The following is a 16393-nucleotide window of genomic DNA, read 5'->3' as shown; positions in this document are numbered from 1 at the left end:
CGTCGGTCTCCGACGTGACGTCTCCGTTCCCTCCTTCAGGGAACGAGGGTTACATACGTAACCAAGACGTTTGACAGTACAGGTGTCACACCGGAGGACACTAAATTCTCTCACGTAATCCTTTCTGTTTCAAAAACAAAGTATCACCTTTTATACTTATTTCATGACATTTTAAAACAGTACAAGTTTTTTGCAAAAACATCAGAAAATTGTTTATTGTAATTATTACATTTAGGAACAGACCTGTCAATGAATGACCTTGCTATTCCAAGCTAACCTGTCATTAGCGGTCAGTAAAACACACTTGCATAAGTTTGTAATTATGTAATATAACATATATATATATATATATATATATATATATATATATATATATATATTATATATATATATAAATTTAGGGGTGTCACACCAAAGGTCAACAAAATGTAACACTTTTTGTAGTGGTTCCAGAAAATAGTTAAATATTTGAACAATTCTGAGACAAAAATTGACCATGTGCACAGTTTGGAATTGGAATTGGGCATTTTAAAATCAGGATATGGTGTCACACCAGAGGGCATGTTTTTTTTTTTTCAGAGACAAAATGTATCAAGTTCCTACACTTTCAGAAATATATGGATTAAAAAAAAAAACGACTGCCATTTACTAAAATAGACACTTGTACGCCGGAGGTATTTACAGTATTAACATTTTTATGCTTTTCTTTTTAATTTATAAAAGTTGAAAATTAATTGAACCATGCTTGAGACAGTCACACTATTTTGACATTTGGCTCAAAAATGTAAAAAAACTGAATAACATTACAGCTTTTGCAACAACAGGTCCATGCAGGACAAATAAACGTTAACGATTTACTGCATTTTAAATAATAATGATATTAATTATATTCATTTTTATCTTACAGGACAGTGGAAATTTCATGTCCGGTCAACAACTCATATGCATGTATATGCAAATGAATTTACTTTCTCCAGAGGGCACCCCAGGCCATGAAGGAAGAGGGGTTAGTGTTTCGTGCCATTGTGCACATTCCTGATATATATGTACAGTATGTGTAAAAGATGTGTGCACAAATCATGAAATGAAACAGAAGGGCTGGTAGCATTGTTAATATTTGATAAAGGTTCCTTGTCATCTCCAACACCTACAGCACTGACAGCAGCACAATACACATCAGACGGAGAAAGGTGGATTTTCAAATCTGCAGCTCACAGTGACTGGCATCCATTTATCTCATTGCTCTTATTTCCTGTATTCAACCCACCCAAATGTCTGGAGCATCAACATGATAGAGATCAAAATACAGCAGACAGGAAACAATTGCTGGTTGGCATACAAGCGGAAGCGTCTCATTTACACCAGTGGGACGCTGTTGCATACCACGTACGGATGCGTTTTATCAGGGCAAACTCAGGAGCGCAAACACAAATAACAGAAAAAGTCCTTTTCATGTCTTACAAAAGCCTTGGAAAACCAAGGAATGTTGACAATGCGATTCACGTCTCGCACAATCCCCTGGTGAATCTCCGAGAGGCACTCAACATCTCAACATGAATTGGACCGCACACGCTTTAAAAACCCTGTCAAAACCAAACCAGAAAAGCTCTCAGTAAAGATTCAGCTAACGTTTGGACACTGGACATTTGGGGGACGTATCTGTTGACAATCATGCTAAAACATACAGTTGTTGTTTTGATGACTCAAATCTGCGGGGGACTTCAATCTGTCTTAATGATTTGCTGCGTCCATTAGCAAAGCACGTTAAAAAAAAAAACATGTCAGGTTTCTTGGCTCACTGAGCTGGATCATGAACGGGAAGCTACTAAAGGGACACATTAACAAACATACTGTATGCAGAATGTGTGCAGGCAGAAAGACCACAGCTTACATAAAATGTTTATGGACAACCATGATTTGATTGAACGTTTGATTTGATTTATCTGAGCAGCTGTGTTCTGAGAACACAAGAATATTATGCAACACAAACGAGGTACCACTTAAACAATTAAACTCGACTAATCAGCTAGCTAAACATGGTTGCAATTGGCGGCAAAAACAATGGAAGTTAGAACCACAAAGACTAGTAAGAGCCAAGAGAAGACTACTGGGAATTGGATGGGACAGTCATGTAGAAGTAGTTAAGTGGACTGAAGATAAATGATCATCTACTGGGCAAGTGTTTGGAAAAGAGTCAAAGTCACTCCTAAGCTCATTACAACAGCTTGCAACAGCCAGATTGTTACAAAACCCTCTGAATATTCACAACTGTTTCTTTATTGCTTCCATTCTCTTCTCTGTTGTTATCCTTGTGTTTTTTCCATCTGTTGTTCTTTTCGATTTCAATTAGTCAGAAACACCCCCAACTAGCGTGCTGATAGTTTAGTTTGGTAGCTGGTGTAAGTCAACAGAATTCTTCATTTGACAATGCATTACAACTGCATAAGCTGCAACATTGCTAATAATCAGATATATTTTTTAAGCAGCAAATCAGCATATTAGAATGATTTCTGAAGGACCATGTGACGCTGAAGGTTAGAGTAACGATGCTGAAAATTCAGCTTTGTGCCACAGGAATTAATTATATTTTGAAATATATTTTAAAATGCAGGTCTTTTCATTTTTAATGATATTATGATGAATCTTTACTTTAATAGATCAAATAAATGTAGCCTTGGTGAGCAGAAGCGGAACTTCTTTCAAAAACATTTAAAAATCTTGTACATCTAAATATTATTGTCACACCCCCGGACTTTCATGTTGGTTTCTCCCATTTTTCCCCCGCAGTTCTGAGTGTTTTGGTTTCTCCCTCATTGTTGTCACCTGGATGTTGTAATCAGTCTGTCTATTTAAGGTGTGTGTTGGAGTCCTTCCTCCGTCCAGAATTCATCCTCCTCCGGCTGAAGCAGGGGGATTTACCGCTCGAGGGTTACACTTTGATGTTCCAGCTCGTAGCTCATACCACCAGCTACCCGGACGACGCGCTCTGTATGTTCTATGATGCAAGCCTCAACGCATCATGCAGAGCGCCGTCGTCCGAGGACGGCCCTCGAGCGGACTTCGCCGCATTTGTGGAGTGGACACTGGCGAGAAACAAACCCTCGTTTCCCACCCGTTTCCAGGAGAACCTCGTCAGTGCCACTCCAGACCCAGAGCCCAGCCAGCCACCCCGACCTGCGGATTATGAGCCCATCGTAGACGGGAAGCCCGAGCCCGGAGCGACAGAGTTATGGAGCGCCGATGGGGTCAAAACTTCCGACCAGGTGCGAGAGCCGGCTACTACGTCAGCGACGGTGGAGTGCTTCATGGAGCAAGAGAGGGCTGTAGAGAGCCCAGTCCACTGCACCGCCACTGGGGGTGAGCAAGAGCACAACTCTGGGAACTTAATTGACTGTTTCACGGAAATACCCATCTGCCTGGATTTCCCACCCACCCTCCCTCTTCTGCCTAAGCCTGAATCTCCGCTGGTTCCGCCCAGCCGTCCAGAGTCACCGCTGGTTCCGCTCAGCCTTCATGAATCCCCGCTGTCATCTGTCAGTCCCCTTGCTCACCCTCAGCACACCATCTGTGCGGTGGGTTCGCCGCGGGTCTGCCAGTCTCCATCGGTGTCATGGCTGGAGGATCCCTCACCATTGCCTCCAGCCTCAGAGTCTTGGACTCCGCCTCGGCCCTCCGACCCTGCGGCTCCACCCCGGCTCTCTGCTCCCTCGTCTCCGCCGTCGCCCGTCGGTCCACCAGCTCCACCGGGCTCCATCGTCCCTCCGGCTCCGCCCTGGTCAGTCGTCGCCCCACCTTCGCCTCTGGACTATACTCCTCCGGCTGTGCCTCGTCGCTCCGTCCCACCGGCTCGGTGGACCTCCTCCCTCCCGCGGGCACAGCCTCGGCCCTCTGTCGCTCCGGCTCCGCCGCGGACCTCCGGATCTCCATCTCCGCCTTGGTCGCCAGAGCCTTGGGTTCCGCCTTGGCCCTCCGGATCCGCGGTGTCACCCAAGATCTTCGGCTTTCCGTCTCCGCCTTGGGCTCTCCCACCATCTGCTCCGCCACCGTCGGTCGGACCCATGGAGTCGTCAGCCTCTCCTCCACCATGGCTCCTCCCTCCATCGGCTCCACCGTGGGATTACATCTTGGCTGCGGCTGCGGTCCCACCTGGCTCCTCCTGCTCCAGCCCCTTCCTGTCACCTCCTTGGCTCCTCCCTCCATCATCACCTCCATGGACTATTCAGTCACCACCCTGGACTCCATCTTTTGCCCTCCTCCCGGGAGTCCGTCCTCCGCCGAAACCCCCTCCTGAGACTGTTTGCTGTTTCCCATTTGTCGGCGCGAGGACACGCCTTCCGGGAGGGGGAGGTAATGTCACAACCCCGGACTTTCATGTTGGTTTCTCCCATTTTTCCCCCGCAGTTCTGAGTGTTTTGGTTTCTCCCTCATTGTTGTCACCTGGATGTTGTAATCAGTCTGTCTATTTAAGGTGTGTGTTTTCCCCTGTATTCTTGTCGGTCTTTAATGTTACCACTCCGTGTTCCTGTGTCTGCCTGTTTCCCTTTGGATTTATTAAATGTACGTCTTTTATTTACGTCGTTGTTCGTGTGTTCCTGCCTGATCTGTGACAATTATAAAGTAAGATAGCTTTCGAGATTACATTAATGTGACCTTGAAATAACATGAAAATATAACAAAATGTTCCTTTAAAAATGGCCCTTGAAGCTGTGTTTTCACGGTTGTAGTTTTGTTGTAGACTCATTCATGGTCTTGGACAAGAGTAGAATGCGAATTGTTTTTTTCCAATGTGATGGGAACAAACTCCAACGGACCTGATTGTGTGGTGATGATTCAACATTCAGTTCTGCTCTACCCTACAGAAACACAACAAAAGTCCCTCAAGAAAAAGAAGTCTGCTCTGACCTTTCTCCAACACTTCAGTTGTGTTGTCTTCTGTTTGGACCACATGCTCTCCCTGCATAATAAAAGCCTCCTGATGCTCAAGAAATCCAGCATCAATTCCTTTGGAGTGGATGTTGGAAACCCACTACATACGGAATGAATATAAAGGGGTCCAGGACAGTTCCCTGGGGTACCCCAATGTGGCTTAAGGTCCTGGAGCCTATACATGCTGCTGGTTTTTAGTAAGGTATTCTGTGATCATGAACCTTTCAGAGGCATCCATATGGTTATCAGGTTTCCACTGTTCAAGCACTGTTATCCGCACTAACTGTATAACAAATCACGAGTTCATCCTCATGCGTAAGTCACATCTATTAAAAACGCATCTGCTAAATTAACAAAATGTAGCCTTAAGGTTCAGTATTCAAAACTAAACACTTGATGGTAGAATATGTTTTGCTGGCTGTCATGGATTTGGCAGACTACAGTCTTCCCATGCATCTGTGGCTCATGACCAACAAAAAAGTCTGTTAACATCTGTTCATTAAAGAGCACAAAACATACTATTTTGTTCAACTACTGGGTTGCAAGTCAATTTAAAATATTAAGAGTGTTTGCAAACTCAAGTTTCAGGTCCAGATCACGTCATTTAGTTGCTGATCCCATTCCCATCTCTTAATTTTGATCCTGCTTTTAGTTTGCAAAAGTAAACTAAATCCAGTATGACGCAAACATGTGTTTAGTGTGAGTATGGTGCCATATTACACCAAGTAATAAAAAACATCTCTGCTTTCTTGGCTGTTCTGTTCCTCTCTCTCGGTTATACTAGATATGAAAAACATGTTTATGTAATTCATTCTTTATTTACACCAATAACAGGCTTTAATAACTGGTAAAACTTAAAAAAAAAAATAATAATAATAATAAAAATATTAAAAATATAGTACTGCAAAGCTTTCTGTAAACTAGGCTCATCCTCAGTGGCCTCCCTCCTCACACACTGGCTGAGATGTCTAGCAAAAGCGATATCCCTCTAGGGGGAGCTTGACTTATTAAAATTTTAAGAACCTCTATGTTAAAGCAAAGCATCTACACGGCTAGCATTGCTAAGCCTGACGTCTATAGAGCCCTTAGTTGGCAGCTAACTGATCAAATTGGTTTCACAAATGTGTCGCATCAGCCTCATAGGGAGAACTCTACACCCGTCTTAGTGGTAACAACGAGTGCTGGAGCTGAATGATCCAGATCCGTTGTGTTTTCCCAGGTAGGATTAGGAGGAGGGGGAATGATATCCGTAATACAAGCTGCCACCCCATGGGCCTGACTGCTGATCTCATCTCTACAGACCTGCTCGGGTACTCATATAGCACTCATGTGCTCTCTCCTTCCTCCATTCTATCTTTCATTCATTTCTTTTCCTCTCTCTTTTCTCCGCTGTCACCCAAAGGGAGCATACGTGAGTTGATTTAATCTGTACAAGCCTGGTAGAGATGCCGAGAGGTTTCCAGTGACCCGTGAGCCATAACTGAGAGAGATAGAGAGGGTGAGAGGGATGGGGAACAAACAAGTCAAACAGACAGAGATTACAAAACGAAAAGATGGAAGATGGAGGTAAGAGAGGGTGAAACTAAAAGTAGTAATATAAATTAAAGCTGCGAGCAGCATTGAAAGGACCCTAGCACCTGGGCTCAAAGCCACCCAGTGGGCAATATTCTTTTAAAGTGGTAAATATAGTAGGAGTATGTCAAAGTCATTTATATGTGCCAAACCCCCTGCTGTCAGCTGGTGGCACTGAATATTGGCATGTAAATGTCTTCAGGCCAGGAGTTTTATCAAACGTGAAGTTTGGTGCAGATTGAACATTGTATGTTTGAGTTAGTTAGAAACATGACATAGCCTGTTGCCAACAGGTGGCGATATGATTGTAACCGAATATTTGCCTTTGGATGTCCTCAGGCCAGGACTTTTATCAAACAAGAAATTTAGGGCAAATTGGACAAATTGCGTGTTTTAGCTAGTTGTCAACAGGTGGTGCTATAAATACAGTAAGTCACAAAAGTGAGTACATTTCAGCAACCATTTCAGTATATCTTCTCAAGGGACAATACTACAGAAATGAAACTTGGATATATTTTAGAGTAGTCAATGTGCAGCTTGTATAGCAGTATAGATTTACTGTGCTCTGAAAATAACTCAACATTCAGCCATTATTGTCAAAATAGCTGGCAACAAAAGTGAGTACACCTTAAGTGAACTTGTCCGAAGTGTCAATATATTGTGTTAGCACCGTTGTTATCTGGCACTGCCTTAATCATCCTGGGCATGGAATTGACCAGAGCTGCTCAGGTTGTTGCTGGGATCCTCTTCCACTCCATATGGAACTGCTGGATGTTAGACACATGGTGCTTCTTCGCCTTACGATTGAGGATACCCCACAGGTGCTTAATAGGATTCAGGTCTGGAGACATACTTGACCACCCCTTCACCTTCAGCTTCCTCAGCATCGCCACACATGCTGGACACCATCTGAGCCAAACAAGTTTATCTTATAGTCTCATCAGACCACAGGACATGGTTCCAGTAATTCATGCTCTTGGACAGGTTTTCTTCAGCAAACTGTTTGCAGGCTTTCTTGTGAACCAGCTTCAGATGAGGCTTCCTTCTGGGATGACGTCTATGCAAACTGATTTGTTGCAGTTTGCGGCATATGGTCTGAGTACTGACAAACTGACCCTCTACTTCTGCAACCTTTAAAGCAATGCTGGCAGCACTCATGCATTTGTTTTTTGAAGCCAGGTTCTGCACCTGATGCACTGGCTATTTGCAGTATGTGTAAATAGCAATAGATGCTATTAACACTAACTGTACATAGCAATTAGATTATATTTGCACTGTTAAAATAACATATTTATACTACTATTTATACTACTTATTGCAAATAGTCGCAATTAGTGCACCTCAGTATTGCAGTATATTATTAAACAGCGTGCAATAATAACATATTGAGTGTAAATTATAATTCAAATTCAGATTATTAAATGGATGCCACCTTATTGGGACAATAAATACCTACCTACACCTACCCTACCCTAATCTTAACTTTTATTTTCAACTTTTAGATAATTTCCTTAATTTTTATCGAACATAAATGTTTTTCCAAATTGATATGAGATTCGAAATGGGAATAAAAAAAAAAAAAGTCTGTTGCAAAAGGTAGATTCGAACTTGGATCGATCACGGCAAAAAAAAAAAAAAAAAAAAACACCATGCATTTTACCATCTACACCACTGGAACCGCTGTTTGCTAATCGTCTTTTCTAGTGTTGGCTAGCCCAATCACATGCTGGTAATGTAAATAGCTTCTGCCAACAAGGTGTAAACAGACACTCTGCAATAATAAACGGAGCAAATTTCAAGAGGGTCCTCGCACCGCAGTGCTTTGACCCTAATATCTGAACACCAATAATAATTATTATAACAGATACTCTTTCAGGAACAGATTCAATGTTTCTCAACATACATAAAAATGCACAGGTGAATATTACCTATATAATGCAAACCTGTAATAATAAATAATACTTTAAATAATACAAATATACCTTACAAATTTAATCTCACTTCACCAACTTCTTTGCTGTTGGCCTTTGATAATCTAATCCACCTGTACAAATATCCACAAATAAAAGTGGCATTTTTTTGTTTGTTTGTTTGGTAGCGCAGCTTTGTGAAAGCAAATATGTGTGTTTCCTTCTGACTGATGCTGTTGGTGAGAAAGGTCTATTCGTCAGCGGTTCGTTTCACTTTTTGTGATGCATTGGGTGTGAAATGGCCTTCAGAAGGCATCTGCCTACATTTTAGAACAGCCTTCTTATTGCCGGTGCACCTGTGACGCTTTAAACACCTCTCTATGTAGGCAGCACAGTAGTGTTTGGAACAGAGTTTGTTATTCCTCTACTGCTGCCTCATTATCTGCTCTTGACAACACAAATGCAGCAATTTATCTGCGTCTTCATGTGCATTTGTATCTGTCCCTGTTCCTTTACACAATTACACACAACATTCATCACATGCTTACATATTATGAATTACAGTGTCATAAATGACTGCAGGCAATTACTACAAGCTAACTACAGTTGACTAACATGCCTCGCCACATCTCCAAACACCTCGACTTTACCATATTCCATGTGTGTTCCAGCACAGTACGTCTGAACAAACCAGACACCATTCTCCACAAAGAAAGAATGAGACGGAGAGCAAGCAACAGAACCAGAGGGCTAAGATAATTTCTTCACATTGTCTGTCTGAGAACCCTGTGGTGCACTGTGAGTGTGTGTGTGAGCGTGTGTGCATTGATCGTGGCAAGGCTGTAATCTCATTAAGCCCAGTCTGATTTATGGAGAGAGGAGCGATACGGGTCAGGGTTATGGAAACCACATTGGACCTCCTCTTTCAAATGGGTCGCACACACAAGCGGGGGTCAATTGACTCAAGTACACACACATACTCAACTTACTGGTCATTATGGGCTTTTTGGAGAGCAAATGAGGGGTGAGTTATTAATCATAGCCTTTAACAAGGTGACAGTGTTCTGTGCGCTAACCATCAGAGGAACAAGTGACTCAATAACGCACACTGCTGACCAGAGCCAAGAGCTGAAGATAATAGACTACTTAGTGGTTGGGAAAAAAGTGTTTGTGGGTGTATATATAGTAGTCGGTCTAAATAAATAATGCATGTAAAACTTTTTTTTTTTTCTAAAGATTCCTTTGAAATGACATTGAGCCAGAAATACAACTTGTTTCAATTTTTGATATGGTATATCAAAATCAGAAGCAGGTAATAGTGATGGACTCTCACAGGTTTGCCAACTTTTCTATGACATTTTTATTATCCCAAGGTTTGCTAAACAACTGTGTACCAGTAGTGGTAAAATTGTTGCAATAAATAAATGCAAATATATTGTTTTTGTAAGGATAAGCACATTAACATCGGATTGCCTATACTTTGTATAAATTAATAAAACTGAATATTCAGCCACTCACAGCAAAAAGGCCAGAGTTAAATTAACTCTCCAGGGAGTTTTTTTTTTTTTTTTGAGTCCACTCTCGAGAGTGTCAAGTGTTAAAATCAGAGTGTTAAATTAGCACTGAAGCAGAGTTAAAGTTAATGAGATAATTAGTGATTAATTGAGTGATGATTGATCATTATTGAAGACACCTGATGTTAACAAGCAGAATCGCCAAAGAAGAAAATCAAATTTTTTTTAAGAAACCATTACAGTGGTCAGTGTTTGCATTAGTTGGTCTCTTGAACTTAACGTTTGCAAATCAGGTCTTGTTTGCCTGTTGTAGCAGTGTTATAACAGCCAGACTAAAGGCAATCATGTTTTCAAGAAATCTTTGTGAAGTGCCTGGTATAGTAGATTATGGGTTTTACCACTGTTACATAAACTTAGTGAATGAGAATCACATCCATAGTCAGACAGTCATGTAAATAAAAAACATTTTGATCAAAAACTATACAAAAAAAAAATATATATTGAGACTCACAGGCATGAAGAATCAGTGTGAGAAGCACTACAAGGGTGACCATCAAAAAGCATGTTGTAGTCAATCAAAACTCATCCATTACTCCCATCATGCATTGCAGCATGAATAAATTATGGGCTGAATTGTCTTCGTAATTTCGTAATTTATTTTATTCTTACTATTTTCATTATATTCATACTATTTTGTTTTTGTTGTTTTTATGTGACTTTTTAATAACTTGTTTTGTGATGTTCTGAATATGTCGTTTGTCACCATTGCTGAGATTCATACGCTGGTCCTTAATGTCTGTATGTGCCTAAACAAATAGGTTTTGACTTGTGAGATATTCTTCCAAAATATATTTTAAATAAAGACAGACAGGATCATAGTGATGAGAAGTTCGGTTCTTTCGGACAGTTCGTTTCAAAGAACCGGTTCAAAAAACCGGTTCACCATTTATTTTACGCTATAACGTAATGACGTCATTACTATCGTCCCGCCCGGGCTTCAACATTCAAATAAAGTCAGTAGCTAATAACTTAAACATAACTTTGGTCTGACAAGTTTTTGACAATAAAGTTTTGCATCTAAGTACCCATATACAGTTACATGCAGTGATCATATGAGTAAGTTTTACAAGTCATGATTTAATAAATTATAAGATAAATTAATTCTAATCAGAAACACGATCAGCTTACTATGCACATGCACAGTCCATAAAGATTTATTTGTTATAAACATACGTTTCACCAGATCCCTTCATTCAAGTCTTTAGTTAACCGCACTCATAGCATTAGCACAGAGACAGTGGAAAAAAAGAACTAGTTCGGTTCAGATGGAGTCAGTCATAGCAGGAGCTTGTTTATGTTTGGCAGATGCACGAGTCACGCATGCGCACAGTATCAGCTCATCGATTCTCGAATCGGACGCGTCCGAAAGAAACCGGTTCTCGTTCAGTGTACTGGTGATCCGACAACCGCTGCAACCGATTCATGACTCGAGAACGACAACCGCTCTGGCAGCTGCTCTGCTCATGCGCATCATCAGCTCTCTTTTCACAGCCGTTCAAACACTGTTTGAGTAACTGAATAACTCGGGTAATTGGTTTATTTTGAATCAGAGGGAGTGTCGGGCACGTTAAAAAGTAAAAACCTTTAAATATTTTGCGGATTAGTGCTTACTAGAGACGCGAACCGTTTCAAACGATTCAGTTCGATTTGGTGAACTGGTTCAACCGGTTCACTAAGAAGATCCGGTTAAATAGAACGATTCGTTCGCGAACCGGACATCACTACAGGATCGTTTGTTGTGAACTCATGAGACTAAATATTTACAACAATTATATGACTGAACTCTTTTAGAAGCTTATCTCTGAGATACAGTACCTTTAATGGAAAATAACTCAGAGATTTGACTCTAAATTGAGTTCAAAGATTCAGGTCAAGTAATGATTACGTTAAAACATAACCATCTCTCCTAATGATTTGTGGTCTTAGCTTGTCTGGTTATTTCCCCCCCCCCCAGAAAAGCAGCCCAGCAGCCCAGCAAGATCTAATATTAAAGATGGTATGGGTCAAGAGCTCAACTAATGCAAACACTGACCACTGTAATGGTTGCTTAAAAAATGTGATTTTCTCCTTTGGCGATTCTGCTTGTTAACATCAGGTGTCTTCAATAATGACTAGTCGTCGCTTAATTAATCGCTAATTATCTCATTAACTTTAACTCTGCTTCAGTGTTAATTTAACACTCTGATTTTAACATTTGACACTTTTGAGAGTGGACTCATATAAACTCTCTGGAGAGCAATATTTCAAGATGGCGCCTGTGTGTTTGTCGGCATGCCGTTTGTCTCCTCAGTTTCTAAATGTCCGTTCCGCACTTTGTTTATCCATGCTTTCTCTGTTGCTGTTAATGCGTTGCATTGACGCTATCATCTCCTATGACCGACAAGCATTGTTAAGCATCAAGAGTTTGTTGGAGAAACAGCCCAGAGACTGTCCTATTACACACGACTATTGCTACTCCTCATTCTCTCTCCCTTCGGCCGCGTACGCTTGCCGGCTTCCTTGCTGTGCAATTCATCAGCGGAAACGTCGCAGAAGGAGGGGAAATCGCGGAGGTGTCCGGTTGAGGATTAGGAGGGAAATTTCCATCTCTTTGACTAACTCTCTACATCCCTTCACATCTTCTTACGGTCGCCGTGGTTTATAGCTGGCTCGGCGTTCGTGCGATGTGAGATATGCTTGTCATCTGCCCCTCGTCCCGGATCAGCGACATTCGGTTGAACTCTGCGCTCCAGCACGAGTCCGCGTTCGAAGCAGGGGTGTGAATCTTCAAAATATTAAATCACTGGAATATGCCCGTCAATCACAAATTATTGTTTCTCAGGTTAAAATGGCACTGGTTAATGCCAGATCTGTGTCTAATAAGACGTTTATTTTGAATGACTTTTTTACCAGCCACAAATTGGATTTCTTGTTCTTAACTGAGACTTGGATAAGAGCGGGTGAGTCATCTGTCTTTGGCGAACTTTGTCCTTTGAACTGTCATTTTTTCAGTACACCAAGATGTGTTGGGAAAGGAGGTGGAGTGGCTATATTGTTCAGGAACTGGTTTAAATCTCGGACTATTTCTGCTGGGAACTTTTCTACTTTTGAATCTCAATGTGTTTTGATAGAATCTGATACCACTCCGTTATTATGTATTCTGGTTTACAGGCCCCCAAAGCCAGACAAAGATTGTATTAAGGAGTTTTCTGAATTTGTTTCTTATATTATCACATCACATGATCGTCTGTTAATCTTAGGGGATTTTAATATTCACATATGCTGTCCTGGAAAGCCCTTGGTTGCTGAGTTTATGCATGTGTTAGATTCTTTTGGTTACACATGTACTTGGTCATACTTTGGACCTTGTTATGTCTTATGGGTTTTCCATTGATAACATAATCATTGAAGATCCTTGTTTCTCAGATCATAAACCTATTGTGTTTAATGTTACCCTTTCTAGTCTTTTGGGTACTACGAAAACTACAGGTTTTTATTCTCGTTGTATCAACTCTCTCACTGTAAATCAGTCTTCTGGTATGTTCCTTAGTAATGAAGTGTCCTCAGCAATTTCTGTTGCTGCTGAACATTCTTCTAGTCCTGATGAGTTAATTTCTCTATTTAACTCTTCTTGCTCAGATATCTTGGATTCTGTAGCCCCTTTGAAATACAAGTGTCCTAAATTTAAATCTCAACCATGGCTGGATGACTCTACCCATTCGCTTAGACAGATTTGTCGGAAAGCAGAGCGGCGTTGGAAAAAAGATCGCCTTAGTGTCTCTCTTGAATTGTTTAGAGAATCCATGGTGAACTTTCAGAAGGCAGCAAAAATAGCCAGAGCTAAATATTTCTCTGATATTATTAATAAACATGCTCATACCCCTAAAATTTTATTTAGCACTATAAATTCAATAATTAATCCTCACATCTCCTGTGCAGTAGAACAAACATCTGATAATTGTGAGAGATTTTTAAGATTTTTCATTGAAAAGGTTGTTGGTATTCGATCATCAATTGTTCCACTCCGTTCTAGCCTTTTGGGTGACTGTTCAGTTTCTACAGCTACCTTTTGCAGTTTTCAGCCTGTGTCGCTCTCTGAGTTAAGGGATCTAGTGATGCAGACAAAATCTTCAACCTCACCTTATGATCCTGTTCCCTCTAATTTTTTCAAAGATGCTTTCGATACAATTGGTCCTAGCATTCAAGTAATTATTAATTCCTGCATAGTTTCGGGCACAGTCCCTGCATTTTTGAAGCATGCAGTTGTCCACCCATTGCTTAAAAAACCCAATGCTGATATTAATTGCTTGAACAACTTTCGGCCCATTTCAAAACTCCCCTTTCTGTCAAAAGTTCTGGAAAGAGTTGTCCTGTCACAGCTACAATCATTTTTAAATTCCACTCATATACTTGAAACTTTTCAATCCGGCTTTACTACCCTCCACAGTACTGAAACAGCCTTGTTAAAAGTGTTAAATGACTTGTTACTGTCGGTTGATTCTGGTGATAATGCAGTTTTGGTTTTATTGGATCTGAGCGCTGCTTTTGATACTGTAGATCATAGCATCTTGCTATCTCGCCTTGAACATTGGGTGGGCTTAAAGGGTACAGCACTTTGCTGGTTTGAGTCCTATCTGAAACTCAGGTCATTTTCAGTGTCTCTTGGCCAGTGCATGTCTTCATCTGCCACTTATTTCTGTGGAGTTCCGCAGGGGTCCATTTTGGGGCCATTGCTGTTTAATTTATATATGCTTCCTCTTGGTAACATCATAAGGAAATATAACATTTATTTTCATTTCTACGCTGATGATTCTCAACTGTATCTTCCTTTAAAATCTCCAGATTCTATGCAGCCTCTCATTGATTGTCTTGAGGATATTAGATGCTGGATGTCAAACAACTTCCTGCAGCTCAATAATGATAAAACTGAGGTGATTCTTTTTGGTCCCTCTAAAATCAAGAATGCCGTTGTTGAGAGTTTAGGACAACTCACGCCATATGTTAAGTCTAGTGTTAAAAATCTCGGTGTTATCCTTGACTTTGAGCTGTCTCTTTAAAAACAAATTAGCTCCGTTGTTAAGAATAGTTTTTATCAGCTGAGGACCATTTCCAGACTTAAAATTTCTCTTTCCTTTCAAGATCTGGAAAAGGTCATTCATGCTTTTATCACATCACGCCTAGATTATTGTAATTCGTTATATGTTGGTCTTCCACAGTCTTCATTGGCGCGGCTACAGATAGTCCAGAACGCAGCAGCTAGAATGTTAACTGGCACCAAAAAACGGGATCATATTTCTCCAATTTTAGCGTCTCTTCATTGGCTTCCTGTTTTTTTTAGAATTCAGTTCAAGATTTTACTTATGGTTTTTAAAGCTCTCAATGGACAAGCCCCATCTTATATTTCTGAACTTATTTATTTGCACTCCATGCCAAAGTCGCTCAGGTCGGCTAATAAAGCTCTATTACATATCCCTCGGTCACGACTTAAGTCAAAAGGAGACAGAGCATTCGCAGTCGCTGCTCCACGATTGTGGAATGAGTTGCCTCCTGACATAAGGAGTGCGTCGAATCTTTCTACTTTTAAGTCCAGACTTAAGACACATTTGTACTCTCTCGCTTTTCCGGGCTATTAATTTATGGTTGTTGTTGTTGATTACTTTATTGTTATTGTCGTTTTATCCTTATTCTATTTTATTTTTGTTGTATGGGCTATGTTCAGCACTTTGGTCAGTGTAATGCTGGATTTAAATGTGCTTTATAAATAAATTTTACTTACTTACTTACTTTGCTTAATTTAACTCTGGCCTTTTTTGCTGTGCTGAATTTGACCCAGCTGAATAACCTACAACCTAAACTATTAGGAAGGTTAACCAATCAGAGATCATTTACATAAACGGTCTTAAAGGTACAGTACCAAAAACAGCCTGTTTACTTCACATGATCAAGGAAAAGCAACTGGTTTAACACTGATAATAATCATTAATGTTTCTTGAGCAGCAAACCAACATATTAGAATGATTTCTGAAGGATTATGTGACTCTGAAGACCTGAGTAATGATGCTGACAATTCAGTTTTACATTACAGAAGTAAATTACATTTTAAAAATATATTGGTCTAGCAAACAGTCATTTAAAATGCAATAATATGTCATAATATTACTGTTATTAGTGCATTTTTGATCAAATATGGCCCAACACTTTTGAATCGTAATGCACGTTACTATAGTATTACAATAGTAATATATATTTTTTTAACTTCAGTAAATTATGTAAATCCCAGTCCCACAACGTAACAAAGTATGCATGAAAATAGACTAAGTAAATAAGTTTAAGTAATTTGAATTACTTATTTTTTTTAAAAAAAGGATGAATATTTAGGCTACAGGATTTTGACCTGTAACTTGCAACATTAAATCAACACAGATTTGAGTG

The 16393-nt window shown here is 40.4% G+C and overlaps 1 protein-coding gene across 1 annotated transcript in view; it reads right to left on the bottom strand.

Annotated features, from left to right (window-relative positions):
• ptprua (protein tyrosine phosphatase receptor type Ua) overlaps positions 1 to 16393 on the bottom strand; it is a 404456-nt gene that overhangs the window by 260317 nt on the left and 127746 nt on the right. The window lies entirely within an intron of this gene.

The sequence above is a fragment of the Garra rufa genome, chromosome 17, assembly GCF_049309525.1.
Source record: "Garra rufa chromosome 17, GarRuf1.0, whole genome shotgun sequence".
Lineage (NCBI taxonomy): Eukaryota > Metazoa > Chordata > Actinopteri > Cypriniformes > Cyprinidae > Garra > Garra rufa.
Note: the sequence above shows the minus strand (reverse complement) of the source record. Positions and strands in the feature narration are given on the sequence as shown.